Source organism: Pelodiscus sinensis, chromosome Z (genome assembly GCF_052426305.1).
Source record: "Pelodiscus sinensis isolate ZL-2025 chromosome Z, ASM5242630v1, whole genome shotgun sequence".
Lineage (NCBI taxonomy): Eukaryota > Metazoa > Chordata > Testudines > Trionychidae > Pelodiscus > Pelodiscus sinensis.
This window is the reverse complement of record NC_143085.1, coordinates 17,770,706-17,788,369: the sequence shown is the minus strand read 5'-3', so window position 1 is coordinate 17,788,369 and position 17,664 is coordinate 17,770,706. Positions and strand designations below refer to the sequence as shown.

Here is a 17,664-nt window from a genome sequence, read left to right as displayed (position 1 = left end):
ATGTCTTTTCCAGGATGGCCTGTACTAATTGCAGTTTAGAGTTTGGTATTTTAGAATGACTGATTGTTATTAACTATTCAAATATGTTTTTGTTAATTATTAGGGGAGGAAAAATGTGATTACATTCTTGCGTGTATATTTATTTTTCTAAAATGTTAATGCAGTAATAAGAAATTGAGGAATTTTTCATTCAATTACAATCAGTAAGTAAATAATAGCCTTTCTAGCAATTCCAGATTTGTTTTACCTGTTGCTTTGTGGAGGGTGTTAAAAAAATGAAAAGGTACCACATAGGCCACTTTCACTTAGACTCATCCTGTAAGCATAAAAATTAAGAAGGCCTAATAAATTCTAATTGTCGATTTGCCATTTGGATGTTAAACTGTTGTAGCTAGTGGCTTTCAGGTCTACAGACAAATCCCTCATCATGAAGGTTTCTTTTTCGACCACCATTAACAGGTTGGTGTTTGCAATGCTATTTGCCACAGCTAGAAAGGTCTGTGGGTAGCTGGAAACAGAGCTGGCATATGGCTGCCTGTGAGACGTAGTATGAAGATGGTAAATATTGCAAGGCCTGACCAGCTCAGGTGACCATGAACAGCAGGTGGTCATAAATACAGTGTCATTGCACTGTGTATGATATGCTGAAATGTCAGATACAGTGTCTAGTTCTGCCTCAATTATTGCAAGATAATAGAATTTATCCTTCAGACTTGCCCTCAAGTATCAGGCAGAGTGCACATTAGAGGGTTTTTTATATTATATATAATTGCACATAATCTTCTCATCTGCAGAACTACAAATTTGCAAGAAAATACAGGGACTTTTAGGCTATGTCTACACAGAAGCGTTATTTCGGAATAACTGATGTCATTCTGAAATACCAAAGAGCATATTTAAGGGAAACCAGCACAATTGAGGTAATGGATTTCAGGAAGGCAGATTTTGATAAGCTCAGAGAACTTGCAGGTAAGGTCCCATGGGAAGCAAGACTGAAGGGAAAAACAACTGAGGAGAGTTGGAAGTATTTCAAAGGGACATTGTTAAGGGCCCAAAAGCAAACAATTCCGCTGTGTAGGAAAGATAGAAAATATGGCAAAAGACAAGCTTGGCTTAACAAGGAGATCTTGCATGATCTCAAAATAAAAAAGGAGTCATATAAAAAATGGAAACTAGGACAAATAACAAAGGATGAATATAGGCAAGCAACACGGGAATGCAGGGGCAAGATTAGAAAGGCAAAGGCACAAAATGAGATCAAACTAGCTACAGGCATAAAGGGAAACAAGAAGACCTTTTATAAATACATTAAAAGCAAGAGGAAGACCAAGGACAGGGTAGGCCCACTGCTTAGTGAGGAGGGAGAAGCAGTAACAGGAAACTTGGAAATGGCGGAGATGCTCAATGACTTCTTTGTTTCGGTCTTCACCGAGAAGTCTGGAGGTGTGCCTAACGTAGTGAATACAAGCAGAGAGAGGGTAAGTTTAAAAGATAGGATACACAAAGAACAAGTTAAAAATCACTTAGGAAAGTTAGATGTCAGCAAGTCACCAGGTCCTGATGAAATGCATCCCAGGATACTCAAGGAGCTGATAGAGGAGGTATCTGAGCCTTTAGCTATGATCTTTGAAAAATCATGGAAGACAGGGGAGATTCCAGAAGACTGGAAAAGGGCAAATATTGTGCCCATCTATAAAAAAGGGGAATAAGAACAACCCAGAAAACTACAGACCGGTCAGTTTAACGTCTGTCCCAGGGAAGATAATGGAGCAGGTAATTAAGGAAATCCTATGCAAACACTTGGAAGGTAATAAAGTGATAGGGAATAGCCAGCATGGGTTTGTGAAGAACAAGTCATGCCAAACTAATCTGATAGCTTTCTTTGATAGGATAACGAGCCTTGTGGATAAGGGAGAAGCGGTGGATGTCATATACCTAGACTTTAGTAAGGCATTTGATACGGTCTCGCATGATATTCTTATTGATAAACTAGGCAAATATAACTTAGATAGGGCCACGATAAGGTGGGTGCATAATTGGCTGGATAACTGTAGTCAGAGAGTTGTTGTTAACAGTGCTAAATCCTGCTGGAAAGGGATAACAAGTGGAGTTCCGCAAGGGTCTGTTTTGGGACCCGTACTGTTCAATATATTCATGAACGACGTAGATATTGGGATAGAGAGTACGCTTATTAAGTTTGCAGATGACACCAAACTGGGTGGGGTTGCAACTTCTTTGGAGGATTGGGACATAATTCAAAATGACCTTAGCAAGTTAGAGAAATGGTCAGAGGTAAACAGGATGAGGTTTAATAAAGAGAAATGCAAAGTGCTCCACTTAGGAAGGAACAATCAGTTCCATACATACAAGACGGGAAGCGACTGTCTAGGAAGGAGCATGGCGGAAAGGGATCTAGGGGTCATAGTGGACCACAAGTTGAATATGAGTCAACAGTGTGATGCTGTTGCAAAAAAAGCAAATATGATTCTAGGTTGTATCAACAGGTGTGTTGTAAGCAAAACTCATGAAGTCATTCTGCCACTCTACTCTGCACTTGTTAGGCCTCAGCTGGAGTACTGTGTCCAGTTCTGGGCGCCACATTTCAAGAAAGATGTGGAGAAATTGGAAAGGGTACAGAGAAGAGCGACAAGAATGATTAAAGGTCTAGAGAACATGACCTATGAAGCCAGTCTTCATGAACTGGGCTTGTTTAGTTTGGAAAAAAGAAGATTAAGGGGGGACATGATAGCAGTTTTCAAATATCTAAAAGGGTGTCACAAGGAGGAAGGAGAAAATTGTTCCTCTTGGTTTCTGAGGACAGGACAAGGAGTAATGGGCTTAAAGTGCAGCAGGGGAGGTTTAGATTGGACATTAGGAAAAAATTCCTAACTGTCAGGGTGGTCAAATATTGGAATAAATTGCCAAGGGAGGTGGTGGAATCTCCCTCTCTGGAGATATTTAAGAACAGGTTAGATAGACATTTGTCAGGGATGGTGTAGACGGAGTTTGGTCCTGCCTTGAGGGCGGGGGGCTGGACTCGATGACCTCTCGAGGTCCCTTCCAGTCCTATGATTCTATGATTCTATATATACACTGTAAGTCATTATTTTGAAATAATGGTGAGCTGGGGGACTTCTTACTCCAACCCTCATTTTACAAGGAGTAAGAGAAGTCAAAGGAAGAATGTTCTTTCTTTGACTTCCTGCTGTGTAGAAAGCGCCAAAAGCCAAATTAAACTATTTGACATAGCTCAAGTTGCATAGCTTAATTCAGCTTTACTCTGCTGTGTAGACATATTCCCAGAGAATGACAAGAATATTTATTCCTGTCCCAGCTAATTTATAACAACAAGAATGGTGACTGGAGAAGCTAAAGAAACCTAGTCTAAAAACACGTGTAATTGTTTTGTGGAAAGAGTTAGATGGAACAGTGTTTAATCTTGAGACTCAGCTACCCTAGGCAAGAGCAATCAAAATGGAGGTAGCATCTTCTCTATCCTTGTTCTCTTTAATTAGAGACTTAGCTATGGATGTCCTGAGGCCCAGGGCCCCTTCTGTCCTCTGTGCTGCTTAGGAAGGTTTTAGAGCACAGTGGGGAAAAAAAATATTTTGTTTAGACCAGGAGTGGGCAATAATTTTGGAAGGAGGGCCACTTTACAAATTTTTGAAGTGGTTGCGGGCTGACCTGGAAGGGGTGAGGCCTTGAGTGTAAGAGGTGGGGCTTTGGGCAGAAGGGGTGGGGTTGAGAACTACCCTGCTGGGTATGGTGACCTGATTTTCTTAACCAACTGCTACTAGTAAGAACAGTTTAATTTAAATTATGAAACAGTTAAAACGCTTAATCTTTCTCATGCTAGTTGATCAAACTTAATTTTAAATAAAGTAAAATATTATGTTCAACAGAAAAGGTTTCAGTGTTTTCTTTATTTATGTCAGGGGTGGGGAACCCTTTTTGTGTTGGGGGTCACTGACCCACAAAAGAATCAGTTGGGCGCCACACAATTGAGAAGCAAAAAAAAAAAAACTACTCCAAAACTCCCCACTGCTCACTGTTGTGGCCCCAACTGAGACACCTCACTCCTATGGTGCCCCAACCTCATGGGATGAGGAGAAAGGAAAGGAGAAACTGAGGTTCAGGGCTTTCCAGAACCAGATCTACTTTTTTGGGGTTCTAGAATTAGTGGATTTTATGGACCTCCTTAGGCTCTGAGGAAGGGACAAAAGTGAGGGGTACAGTGCATGAGACAGGGCTGCTAGCAAGTAGGATAAGGATGGGGTGCAGGATCTGGGAGGGAGCTGGGATGCAGAAGCAGGTTGGGAGTAGAGTGTCTGGCCAGCTGGAGGAAGCAGGAACAAGGGAGGCTGCAGTGTGTGGCCAGGAGAGAGGTTGCAAGCACAAGGGAGGGTGTTGGGTCTTGGGGAGGGAGAGGGAAGTGGGGAGGTCTGGGCATGAGGGGGAATCTTACCTTCGTGTGTGCCCCCTTGCAGCAATAGTTGCCGCCACGCAGTCCCAGTCACAGCCACACAGTCTAGGGGCTGGCCTCATGGCACTGCAGCCGCAGTCATGTGGCCTGGGACAAGCCCCAGAGGCCGGAAGCGCCATAAGCCATCCCAAAGGTGCCACAGGATGCCCCAGAGGCATCCCAGCCGCAGGCCACCCCAGAAGCCAGAGGTGCGCAGCCTGGGGCCGCCCCAGAGGTGTCATTACTGCACCCACACAGCCCAGGACCAACCCGGAGGTGTGCTATCATGGCCAGAAGGCCCGGAGATGGCCCTGGAGGCACTGCTACTGTGCCCATGTGGCCTCGGGACGGCCCCAGAGGTGCTGCTACTGCGGCCAGGTGGCCTGGTCCCGGCCCTAGAGGCATTGCTGTCACAGCCCGGGTCTGGCCCCAAAGCCACCGCTACTGCGCCCATGCGGCCTGGGGCTGGCCCCGGAGACGCCACTACTGTGCCCTTGTGGCCAGGGGTCGGCCCTGGAGTCCCTGCTACTGCAGCCAGGAGGCCTGGGGCTAGTTCCAGAGGCGTGCTACTATGACCCAGGACTGGCCCCGGAGACACCCTTCCTGCGCTTATGTGGCCTCCAGCTGGCCTCGGAGGTGTTGTGGCAGCAGTGCCTCCAGCTTCCTGGGCCAGCCCCGGCTGCCTGGCCACAGTAGTGGTGCCTCCGGGGATGGCCCTCTTGAGGAGCCTCAGCTCCAGCGCTGCCTCCTCTCCAGAGGCTGCCTGGAAGGAAGAACGGTGGGGGTGAGCTCTTTCCCTCACGGCACATGCCAGTTAGGGGGCAGGGCCAGGACTTGCCTTGCGGGCTGGATCAAAGCCCAAGGTGGGCGGGATCCAGCCCGCTGAGGAGCTTTTGCATACCACTGGTTCATGGTTCAGATAGTTTCAGGTTCTTTCCCTCCCACCCCCCATTCTTTCCCTATTTGGCAACTGAGAGTTCTATGTTGAAATTAGGCTACCTGGCTGCTATAGATTTTAAATGTAATAAAATACCTTAATGCTTAAATAGTTTTGCTACATGTGTATTTTTAGGCCTAAGTAGGGTTGCCAGGTGTCCGGTATTGACCTAGACAGTCCGGTATTTTCACCTCCTGTCCGGTTAAAAAAAAAATCAGAAAATACCGGGTACCTAAAATGTCTGATATTTTCTGTTTTTTTTTCCCTGCAAGGAGGCAGAAATACCAGACACTGGGAAATGCTATGACACACTCAGCAACTGGGCCCCTCCCAGACCTCCTTCCCTCAGCTCTCCCGAGTCCCCCCTGCTCCCCACTTACCTGGTTCCGCAGGGGAGCTCTTTTCCCACACAGAGTAAGAAAACAAGATGGCTGTCGGCAAAAAAACCCCCCAAAGGCCTTAAAGGAGCCATGCTGGGCTTTTGGTATTTTTTGTTTGTTTGTTTGTTGGTTTTGCTTAATAACTGTCGGGGTTATTTTTTTTCTCACTCAACAACTTTGGTCTCTCCCCCGCCTTTCTTTTTCTCAACAGTATTTTTTTTGGGGGGGAGGGGGGAAATGGTGTTCGGTATTTTTGGTTAAACCATCTGGCAATCCTAAGCCTAAGAAAGCAACTACACAAAACCAGACAACACAAGGCCTGGGTGCTGAGGTCGCACATACAGGAACTCAGCTCCATGATACATCTTGTGGGTTGCAGTACTGATAACTTCTGGTATTTATATACCATTCGTGGGGGGAGGGACTTTTTTGCTTACCAGAGTACAGATACTTTGAAAGGCAATAATTAGTGTATATTTTGACAATGTAACTGCACATCTGTGTGGCGCTTCATTAGTTGAGCATAGCAGAAGTTAATGTGAGGGGCTCATACAGTGCAGCAGGTTGGTTGGTTGGTTGGTTTGTAGTTTTTAAATTGAATCTGGCTATTAGTTTGTCCAAGCCCTTCCTGAGAGTTTTCATACCCCTTCCCTGTCAGTGGCTGTAAAACAGAAAGATGTAAAATCCCGATTTTCTCTTGATATGACATGTTAATATAACACTGTGGTTAAGTGCTTTTTCTTTCTATTGTCAGTACTCTGAATCTTGACCCCGGGAAGCTTTTAGCCCCCAAATGCATGGTGCCTGCCATCTTTAAAAGAGCTACTTTATTGTGATAGATTCATTTCTGTAGAAAATGTTTTCTGTTTAAGACAAGTGTCATTTTTAGAATTGAGGGCTTGGATCCTGCAGTCTTGATTCAGGAAATATTGTTGCAGCCTGATGCCCATGTCAGATAAATGTTAGTAAAAATTATAGTTATGGCTATCCAATATCTAACTGATCACTTATATACCCACTCCTCAAAATCTATCTGACCATCTTGGAAATTATGACAGGTATGGTATAAAGTCCCTCATGTGATCTAATTAATCTGAGACTGTGCTATGAGTAAAAGGTATTTCTGAAAGGGCAATGTTATATGAATGCAAATAGCAGTACATTAATCTCAGCTCAGTTTTCATATTGCACGTCCAACTTGATGCCTGACCATCCAGCTTTGAGGTGGAAGGTTAAACAAATACTACCCAATTTTATCATCTGGATTTGTACGTTAGGACCTGCACTGAGAATGCGAAACAAATCTCTTGGGTTTCAACATTTATCCTAAAATATCTCTTCCTTTGTGGAAAAGTGGCATGTGGATTCTATAGTCTCTGATACTTCCTTCCCATTTAAAACCAGTGTTCTCTCTCATTTTTGTTCTCTTCAGTCAGGAGGGCTACACATGGAAAGCCTGTAGATCTGTTGCAGTGGATCGTCCCCTGTTTTGCTCTTTACTACACACCTCCTCTTGTTCCCCTCCCCAACTTTTAAGAAGGACCTTAAAACTACCATCTTTTCTGAAGATGAGATTACCTCATGGCCTGCAAAATTTGCTCTTGTACTGCTCTGGAATGGTTGCTATAATTAGGGTCCTATCAAATTCATGACTATGAAAAATATGTCCCTTTCTTCAGTGTGCTTTTACTGTATACTACACAAATTTCATGGCAGAGGCCAGCATTTCTCACATTGGGGGTCCTGACCCAAAAATGCTTTTTGGGGGGGCTGCAAGGTTATTTGGGGAGAAGTCACGGTGTTGACACATTTACTTCTGCACTGACTTCAGATCTGGATTTCTGGAAAGCAGCAGCTTTTGCCTAGGCACCCAGCTCTGTAGGAAGGATGTTAAATTGTGATTATATGACTAATTGTGTAGTTGATACAATTTACAATCCCAGCTCATGCTAGCTCTGGAGCACTGCGGCTCTACATTTTGAAGGTAGTAAAGGCCACTGGGCTACATTTAAAATGCAGAGACACAATGTCCCAAACTGACATGGACCAGGACTGCTCAGTCACAGCTCTCTCCGCATCCAGCAGTCTCTGTTCATGGTGGCCCAGGCTGGCTGCAAGCAGGGGCTGCTTCTGCAATAGTCCCTGCTGCCTGCAGCCAGCCCTAGACACCACAAATAGAGGCTGATTTGGCAGCAGCCTCTGCTCGCAGCAGCCAAAGTTGGCCATAGACAGAGGCTGCTCCCAGAGAAGCCTCCCCCACCCCTTACTCTAATAAGAGGCAGTGGTGGGGATGTGGTGGCGGGACAGTGTAGACAGTGGTGTGGGGGTGGGGATTGGCTTTTAAGTTAGCTCCCTCCAACACTGTTTCTCCCCTCTTCCCTTTGCTGCCTCTCATTCAACGGAAGCAAAAGCTGGGGGGAGCGAGTAGTCAAGAACTCCATTCAACTACCCAATAAGCAGAAGTTTATTAGGTAGTTGAATAGTCAACTACTCGCTTACTTACGTCCCTACTCTATAGTCAGCGCCCAGCCAATAGCAACACACAACTAAGTGTGACCATTCCATATTTTCATCTGCACTGCTGGTGAATGCTTTGGGTTCTACTACTCCTCCTATAATAACTTTGCAACTCCCCATCAATTCCTTTTTGGGTCAGGAACACTGTGAAATTTCAGATTTTATGTCTGAAATAATGAACTGTATGATTCTTAAATCCTGTGATGGTGAAATTGACAAAAATGGACTGTGAATTTGGTATGGCCCTAGCTATAAGCTTTATGCTGCAAATACCAAGGCTATCTAACTGCATATATTTTAATTTAGGTATTTAAGACAATGTGTGAGTTTTAGGAGCCACCACTGTGTTGTGTATGGATTACTCAGAGACATGTAGAGATTTTATCTAAAACTACATTTTTATATGCTGCTGTTCGTCCATCGAGGTCGATAAAGACCACCCAGTGTCATCAGTTTAATTGTGGGTGGGTTCGGAGATGGCTGATTAGTCCAATCCGAGCCCGAAATTGACGGTTACAGTGGGGACATGAAAGATCGGACTGCCGACCAGAGGAAGAGAAGATACCAGCCCTGGACTTGCGAAGAAGACGTTTCTCTGCAGCATAACGCAGTCTCTTTTGTTCATGGGCTATTGCACCATCATGTATTTGTCTGCGCCAGGCGGAACAATCATCAGCAATACTCTCCCAATTTCCAGGCTCTATGTTACAGTTCTTAAGGGAGGCCTAAAGGGTGTCTTTGAATCTCTTCTTTTGACTTCCAAGAGATCGCTTGCCGTGTTGTAATTCACCATAGAGCATCTTCTTGGGCAATCGATCATCGGACATGTGCACAACATGGCCAGCCCATCTGAATTGTGCCTTGCAAAGCATGGTGTAAATGCTTGTCATATTAGCCTGTAGAAGAACATCAGTATCTGGAACTTTATGCTGCCGTCTTATCTTCAACAGTTTCCGTAGACAGTTCAGGTGGAAGTGATTCAGCTTTTTCGCATGACGACTATATACAGTCCAGGTCTCACAAGCATAGAGGAGGGTGGGCAAGATGACCGCCGAGTAGACTTTTAGCTTGGTCTCAGTCTTAATGCCTCTTCGATTCCAAACATTAAGTTGAAGCCTTCCAAAAGCTGCACTGGCTCTGGCAATTCTAGTATTCACTTCCTCATCAATGTTGGCTGCCTTTGATAGAGTGCTGCCAAGATATGTGATAGAAATGTAGCCGTGTTAGTCTGGGGTAGTTGAAGCAAAATGCAGGACAATGTAGCACTTTAAAGACTAACAAGATGGTTTATTAGATGATGAGCTTTCGTGGGCCAGACCCACTTCCTCAGATCAAATAGTGGAAGAAAGTAGTCACAACCATATATACCAAAGGATACAATTAAAAAAAATGAACAAATATGAAAAGGACAAATCACATTGCAGAACAGAAGGCGGATGCGGGGGGGTGGGAAGGGGGAGATATGTAAACCTGTCCACATTTTCGAGCTTCTGGCCATTGACAGTGATGGATGGCTCAGTGTAGTCACAGCCAGGAGTGGGCTGATGCAGAACCTTGGTTTTTTTGGTGGAGATCATGAGGCCAAAGCTCATGCACGCTGCGGAAAATAGATTCATGCAATGTTGCATGCCTGCTTGTGTATCTGAGTTGAGGGCGCAGTCATCCGCAAATAGAAAGTCACGAATGGTCTCGACCTGGACCTTAGTTCTGGTCTGAAGCCTCCTCAAGTTAAATAGCTTTCCATCAAAACGGTAGCGCAAGTTGATCCCGACATTATTTTCTCTAAAGGCATCAATCAGCACAGCAGAGAACATAAGGCTGAAGAGACTGGGGGCCAGGACGCATCCCTGTTTCACACGGTGTGTGACTGCGAATGGCTCTGAATAATTGCCACGATATTGGACTCTAGCAAGCATGCCGTCATGGAACTGCATCACCATTTTAATGGAGGTATCTGGGCATCCAAATTTGGCCATAATCTTCCAGAGGCCCTCACGACTGACAGAGTCAAATGCTTTAGTTAGATCCACAAAGACAGTGTAGAGCTGGACATTCTGTTCTTGACACTTTTCTTGTAGTTGTCTGGCGGCAAATATCGTGTCAGTAGTACCTCGTCCCTTCCTGAAGCCACACTGACTTTCCGGCAAGAGACCTTGGTCAAGGTGCTGTGTGAGTCTGCTTAAAAGTATTCTGGTGAGGTCCTTTCCTGCAACACAGAGCAGAGTGATTCCTCTGTAGTTGTCACAAGAGTGGCGATTTCCCTTGCGCTTGTATAGATGAATAATAGACGCATCTTTGAAGTCTTGCGGAACGCGTTTCTGTTTCCACATCTCACAGAACATTTCAGTAAGCCTCTTAATTAACTTGGGTCCACCAGATTTATAAATTTCAGCTGGAATAGAATCAGCTCCAGGAACTTTACTGTTGGAGAGCAATTCAGTGGCCTTTTGAGTTTCCAGTACTGTTGGAGGATCAGCCAGGCTTTCATTGATCTCCACCTGAGGTAGGCAGTTTATTGCCTCCTCGTTGATAGAAAAGGGCCTGTTAAGGACATCAGCAAAATGCTCAGCCCAGCGATTAAGGATCTTCTCCTTATCAGTGAGCAAAGTACTACCATCTGCGCTCAAGAGAGGGGCTGAACCAGATGTGACTGGGCCATATGCAGCCTGAAGAGCATTGTAGAAGTTCTTCATATCGTGTCTGTCGGCAAAGGCCTGGATCTCATCGGCTTTCTGGCTCAGCCATGTGTCCTACATCTCTCGTAGCTTCATCTGTACAGTCTGACGTATCTTGGTGAAGGCAACTTTTTTTGCTACAGACTTAGGGTCATTGCTGTAGACACGATGGAGACGATGTTTTTCATCCAGCAATGCCTTGATTTCTCCACAGTTTTGGTCGAACCAGTCCTGGTGCTTTCTTGTGGTGACGCCAATTAACTCGGAGGCAGTGGAGTACACCAGCTGTTTGAAAGCTGCCCAGCTGGGCTCTATATCAGCGTCAGTTCCAGTGGCTTCCAGCTTAAATGCCAGGGTGTCAGCAAGTGATTGTTGGACGCCGCTGTCTTTCAGTCTGGAGACGTTTAGGCGCTTTGGGACCATAATGCCTTGTGGACGTCTGGGGGGCCGAATCCTAAGGTTCATCTTTGAGATGAGCAGTCTGTGGTCCGTCCAGCAGTCGGCACCACACATAGCCTTGGTCACACGGACATCCTGTCGGTCTTTTGTACTGACTATTATATAGTCAATTAGATGCCAGTGCTTTGAGCTGGGGTGCATCCAAGTTGTTCTGTTACGTTTGGACAGGCGGAACATGGTATTAGTTATCAGGAGATCATTTGTTGCACATGTCCTCAAGAGCAGATGTCCATTGCTATTACAGCTACCAATGCCATATCTACCAATGACTCCCTTCTAGGAATCATGATCAGTACCAACTCTGGCGTTGAAGTCGCCTAAAACGTTCAGCTTGTCTGACTTTGGTATTGTAGCAATCAGCTCTTCCAGGTCTTGGCAGAATTTGTCCTTGATGTCTTCTGGGTTAGTCATTGTTGGTGTGTAAGCACTAATAAATGTGACTTGCTTTTTCCTAGACAGAGGTAACTTCAGAACCATCAGCCGGTCATTGATTCCTCTTGGTAGGTTGGATAGCTTATTCACCAGATTTGTCTGCACAGCAAATCCAACTCCCGACTCGCGGCGTTCGTCTATTCTTCGCCCACTCCAGAAGAAGGTGTAACCTGCTCCAATTTCAGTCAGCTGTCCTTCCTCTGCCAGCCAGGTCTCACTCAAAGCTGCTATATTGATCTTGTAGCGAGCAAGATCCTTGGCAATCAGGGAAGTTCTCCTTTCGGATCTGTCGGCATTCATATGATCCATGAGGGTATGTATGTTCCACGCTCCAAGAATGAGTGGAGTGTTACTGGTTTTCTTTTATTTTGACCGCATAAGCGGGATTCCCACCAGTTGGTCAGGATTGGTGAAGCAGGCATTTTTTAGGGTACCTTTTCTAGCCCCTTCCTCAGACTACGGAGGTAAGCAGCACTATCCTAAAAAGGACTGCTCAGTCGCCCAGGTGGTTGCCGAAAACCACTGCTGCTTCAGATCAGTGGTAGACAACACTATATCCTGAGCCGCCTGCATGCAGGTTCGCCACTGCGGCTGCCAGTGTATCCACACCTGCCGTTTCGCAGCTAGCCCATCGCCGCAGGACTTAGGGTGAAGGAATGGATGATAACATGGGTGACATGCGAGTAAATTTGATTAAAGTGAGGGAGAGTTGCGCATCGTCAACCTCACTCTCCAAGCTCCATTGCTCCAGTGACAAGACATAGTCAAGATGGCTGGAATGGAAGCTGGATGCAGTGACTGACCAGGACGTTCTACGTGTCTTGCCGTGCTCTATGCTGTCCACAAAGCATTGCTGGAAATCGCCTTTCTGCCCATTGACCACATAGTGATTCCTCCACGCAGTCCACCGAATCCAGTCTTTACGTGCATTGGGTGACAAGCCCAATACATTTTTATATATATCCTTTTTGATAGCACAATTTTCAGTGCTCATGACCCAAGTTATTAGAATTAAACTTTTGTTCTTCATACTTAAGTACTTCCTGACCTTTCAGACGTATTGTATACTCTGCTTTATCACTAGCTGGTTGTATGTAATGACAGTGATATATATATTTGGGGCCAGAGCCAGATGGTGAGTTATGTATACATAATTTCCCATAAAGTCAGTAAACACTGGTGTGCATGGGGCAGCAGAACCATCAGATTCCTATAAAAAATTCAGAAATAAGTCTGTTCTTCTGTACACTATTCTTTTGATGTTTGTTTACAGTATTCTCACATCTGGATGTCATTTGTGACACCAAGTTTCTTCCTTTTTCTATTCTCTTTGAATTTATAAGTTCATACAGGTTTAATGTGTTGTAATAGGTCAATCTATTTTGAATACCCATAACAGGGCAGTAAAGAGGTAACTCAGGTCATGCTGTGACTCTTGTAAATGTATTTCAGATTAACCCTGATTGGCATCCAGTGCTAACTCTTGCTATAAAGATACAGATGTATATTCTCGCTAACATCTGCTCTTTCGTGAGAAGCTGTGCCATATATTCAGGAACCCTAGCAACCTACGATTGGAGTAAGGACTTACAGGCCTGCATGCAGGAATTTCTGTGGGGTGGTGTTTTTTTGTAAATGTGGACTGCAAGGATGTGAATGCACTCCTATGGTCCCCCAAGTAAGCAGGGAAATCAGCTCCAACCTTCCCCCAACTGGCCAGAGTATGGGGGAGGGAGCCTTGGGCAGCCTAAGCCTGCTTACTTTGGGGCTATGATGGGGTGCCTTTGCATACATACACACCCCATGTACGAGCCTGACTTGAAACGCTTTTAGTGCCCTGCAGCACAAACAGCAGCATTTGAGAACCTTCAGTGGAGCCAGGTTGCACAATAAAACCACAGTTTCAATATCAGGATGTTGGTCCTGGCCATATCCTGTCATCTATTTTTATGCAAATCCTCCTTTGACTTTAATGAGTGTTGTACATGTGGGCGTTCTATATGTGAAATAGTAGCAAGATATGGCCTGAAGTGTTCTTTCTTAAGATTCTTCATCTCATCAGGCAGGTTTGAAAATCCTTGTCCAACAGGTTTGTTTGCAACTTATGTTAGCTAGCTCATCTACATCTGTTGCTTTTAAACTTTAACCCTAGGCTAGCAGGTTGTCTTTATATAAGAAGGGGAAGATCAGTCAAATCTAGTTAAGAATCACAAGAAATAATGAAAACTTCATACATATAGGTTCCCACAATCTGTACCTGTAATCCTTTGTTCCATGTGGTTTAACAATAATAACAGTGAATTTCCAACTGTCAGTAAAAATCCTTGGAAATGTACTTATTGCCTACATGTTTTAATAATATAGTTGTTGTAATAACTATACACAGAAATATATTACACTGATAATTATAAAATAACATATAATTATGTAATAATATATTACAAGCTGAACCTCTCTAGTCCGGCACCCTCAGGACCTGACCAGTGCCGAACCAGAGAATTTGCAGAACCACGGGTGGTCATTATTGTCTAGCTAGCAGCATTACCAACATTTTCACTGCTTACTAGGCTCTTAGAAGACATATAGGGAGGAATAAGATAGAGCTAAACAACAGCATTGAATACTGAAAGCCTGTGGCTGTTTACAAACTTTATGGGACGGTGGAAAACTCGGCCACACCCATGATAAGTGGATATCCAGCTAACTAAAATCATGCCAGAGCAAGGATGTTGCCAGACCAAGAATGCAGGATTAGAGACCTGTAATAATGTACATGTATTTACTACCTTCACTGGCGAATACTCACATTATTTGTAAAAAATACTTCCTCCAACACTGAAATGCAGCCAGTTCTGGGATGGAACATAGCTATTCCATTATTGTGCATAATAATAGTTTTAGGTCAGAAGTATACAATAATATAGTATTCCAAAAGTGTTCTTTGTAAAGCATTGAACAGATACCATTCCTGCCTAAAGGCACTGCCACTGTAATCCACGGAGTGAAATTTCAGGCTGAATTTAGCTGTAAGTACACCTAATGACACAAGACAGGATTTGGTAGAGTCTAGCGAAATCTCTATTTATTATAGTGTTTATTATTGGAGGAACCAACCAAGATTGGCCTTATTGTAGTAGGCACTGTACAAACATTGAGGAGTAAATGGTCCCTTCTATGAACATCTCATACTCTAAGTAGGATTAAGACAAATTAAGGGTAGGGGAAAGGGCTATAATACACCCTTTTATAATATATAACTACTAATCTTTTTTAGTACAATACAGTATCTAATTACTTACCTTCCATGGTCTGAGCTTCAGTGATCTGACACTCCCTCATGCAAGCTGTTTTCCAAAATGGGGTTATATCCCCCAGTATCTGTGAACTGTCACACTTTCCACTGAGGTTCCATTGAAAAATGGTTTATAAGGGGTTAATAAAAGATTAAAAGATGTTATTAGATGTTGCAGACGTGAATAATATGAGTTGCAGGCAGTTAGTTATGAGCACACTTGACAAAAGCATTACTGTTGGTTACAAAGAGCCTAGCCTGCCTGTCAGACTCCCTATAACAATTGAGTAACCATTTATTAAAATATATTAATCCTACACTGATTATAGACCTTGTCTTGCAATTCATTGAGAACTGAAACCTTCATTTCAAGGTGACCACGGGTCATTAACATTTTCTTTGAGTTGTTTTCCCGCCTCCCCCCATCCCCCCATGCGAATTCATTCAGTGTCCCCCGGTGACATTTGACAATCAAGGTTGCAAACCGCTTCCCCCTTCTGCCGAGGACAATTCCCCATGATCTCCAGTGAGCTGGGGCGGGGAGGAAGGGGCTGTGAGCAGGTGAAGGTTTCGCTGCGCAGCTAACGTCGCAGGAGGTCGGCGAAGTGCCCCAGCCAGCGCCGGGAAGGAGAGATCTGTTCTCTCTTGCCTGGATTAGTCGAGCCTGGCTCCTGCTGCTCTGCTGTGCAACCGCGGCGAGTGCTAATTGAGCCGCTCGCAGTTGCCTCAGGAGCATTAGCCGAAGGAGAAGGCAGCGCGGGTTCTCAGCGCCCGGCTGCTGCCGCCGCCGCCTTTGCAAGGGGGCTGCTGCCCCGGTTCCTCCGGGCCCCTTTCCTCCCATGTGTGGGAATAATGGCTACCACGACCTGACTAAAAGGAAGAAGCAGAGGAAGAAATCTCCAGCCCGGGGAAGGCTCTAGATGCTGAGGAGCGAGGTTCTTTCCCCCGCCGCCTGCCTGATGCCGATCGGAGCCGGGCTGGCTCTGGTTTTGCAATGACTCCAGCTGTCCGGATCGGTACCATGTGCCCTCTTCGGAGCTGAGTTTCTGGGTGCAAGGGAAATCAACCCAACCCCCCGACACAGCACCGGCAGAGGAGGCGAAAGGCAGCCTGGGGAGGGTGGGACAAACTTTGAGTGAAAAATTACATCGGGTTCCTTTCTGGAGGTGAGGGGAACGAGGACGGGCCAGGACATCACAAAGCTGCTGTGCCCGGTTCCCTTGCACCCGCTCGCACGGCATTGGAAGGCGACACTCCGCTCCCGAGGCGAAGACAGGGGAAGGCGCAGAAGAGGCTGGGAAGCGGAGAAGGGATCCTAGGGGCATCTCCCTTTTCTTTTGAATGCCGCTTTGTGCAGTACAGCCAGGCTCGCCTCCCCCCGGTAGTCCCCGCCGAAGCTGATCAGCGCGTTTTGTCTGTGGATTAAGACTGATCTGGGATTGCCGCCCGAACACCCGTGGGGGGCTGTGTGTGTGTCTGTGTGTGTGTGTGTGTGTGTGTGTGTGTCTGCAAGTGTATATACACATATCGATCTATTTCTTTTTCGCATTGTGGATTATCCCTTTCTTCCTGAAGTTGCCCAACTGTGCTTTTGATTGTATTGTAGCGGCTCCCGGGCATCGTTGCAGCTGGGGTAAGTAACAGTACATTTGCGGAGAGGGGAGAGGGAGATTGGGGAAGATGTATTGTCTCTTCACCACCACCCGATTACCACCTCCCTAGTCTTTGCTCCATTGTCAGCTCAGAGCCAAGTAGGCGTGATACATTGCTTCGTTTTTGCACCTCGGCCTGGGAGGGTGAGTAGTGTTAGAAATATTTTTCCCCTTGTCCCCAGGAGATGATGAGTTAAGTGGCTTTGCGGACAGACAAGAGAAGGAAATCGCCGTATTTTCCGCCTGGTGTACATGGTGGTTGGTTGTGTGTGTCTCTGTGTTATTTTGTCTCGTTCAATGGAATTGACGAGGTTAATTTTCCGAATCTTACCACGGGTTTTTCCTTCCCGTTTTTTCCTCCTGCTATCTGTGCGGTCTCTCTTTCTTTTGAGTGAATTTTAGAAACGCTATTCATTGTAAAAGCACAAACAATCAAAAACTGAATCCTGCTGTTTTGAAACAGACAAAAAAATCCTCCGTGCAGATTTATGAAGCACTTTAAAAAAATGTGTAAATCAGAATTAACCAGAAAAGACCCTTCTGAGATGTGCTTGGAAGTGAATCGCCTTTTCATAGGCAGCCTGTTTTTCAATCTGTTTTGCACATTCTTCTGTGCAAACCACATTCCCCCTCTGCTTAAGAAGAAGAAGAAGAAGAAAATAATAAATAGTGAATTGTTGCCTTCATCAGCAAATACTGAGCTGCATTGCCAGACTAGGGTTGCCAAAAACAGGGTTTGAGAATTATACAACATTTGAAACTTCGCCTTCACAGAAGGAACAAGGGAAAGATAGTTCTCTTGCAGATGTAGTAGTGGTTGTGTACCAGAAGGAAAGGGATGTGTGTGTGTGTGTGTGT

General features: G+C 45.1%; 1 protein-coding gene across 9 annotated transcripts in view; it reads left to right on the top strand.

Annotated features, from left to right (window-relative positions):
• FBRSL1 (fibrosin like 1) overlaps window positions 1-17,664 on the top strand; it is a 1,043,303-nt gene that overhangs the window by 828,717 nt on the left and 196,922 nt on the right. The gene's annotated exons all lie outside the window — the stretch shown is intronic.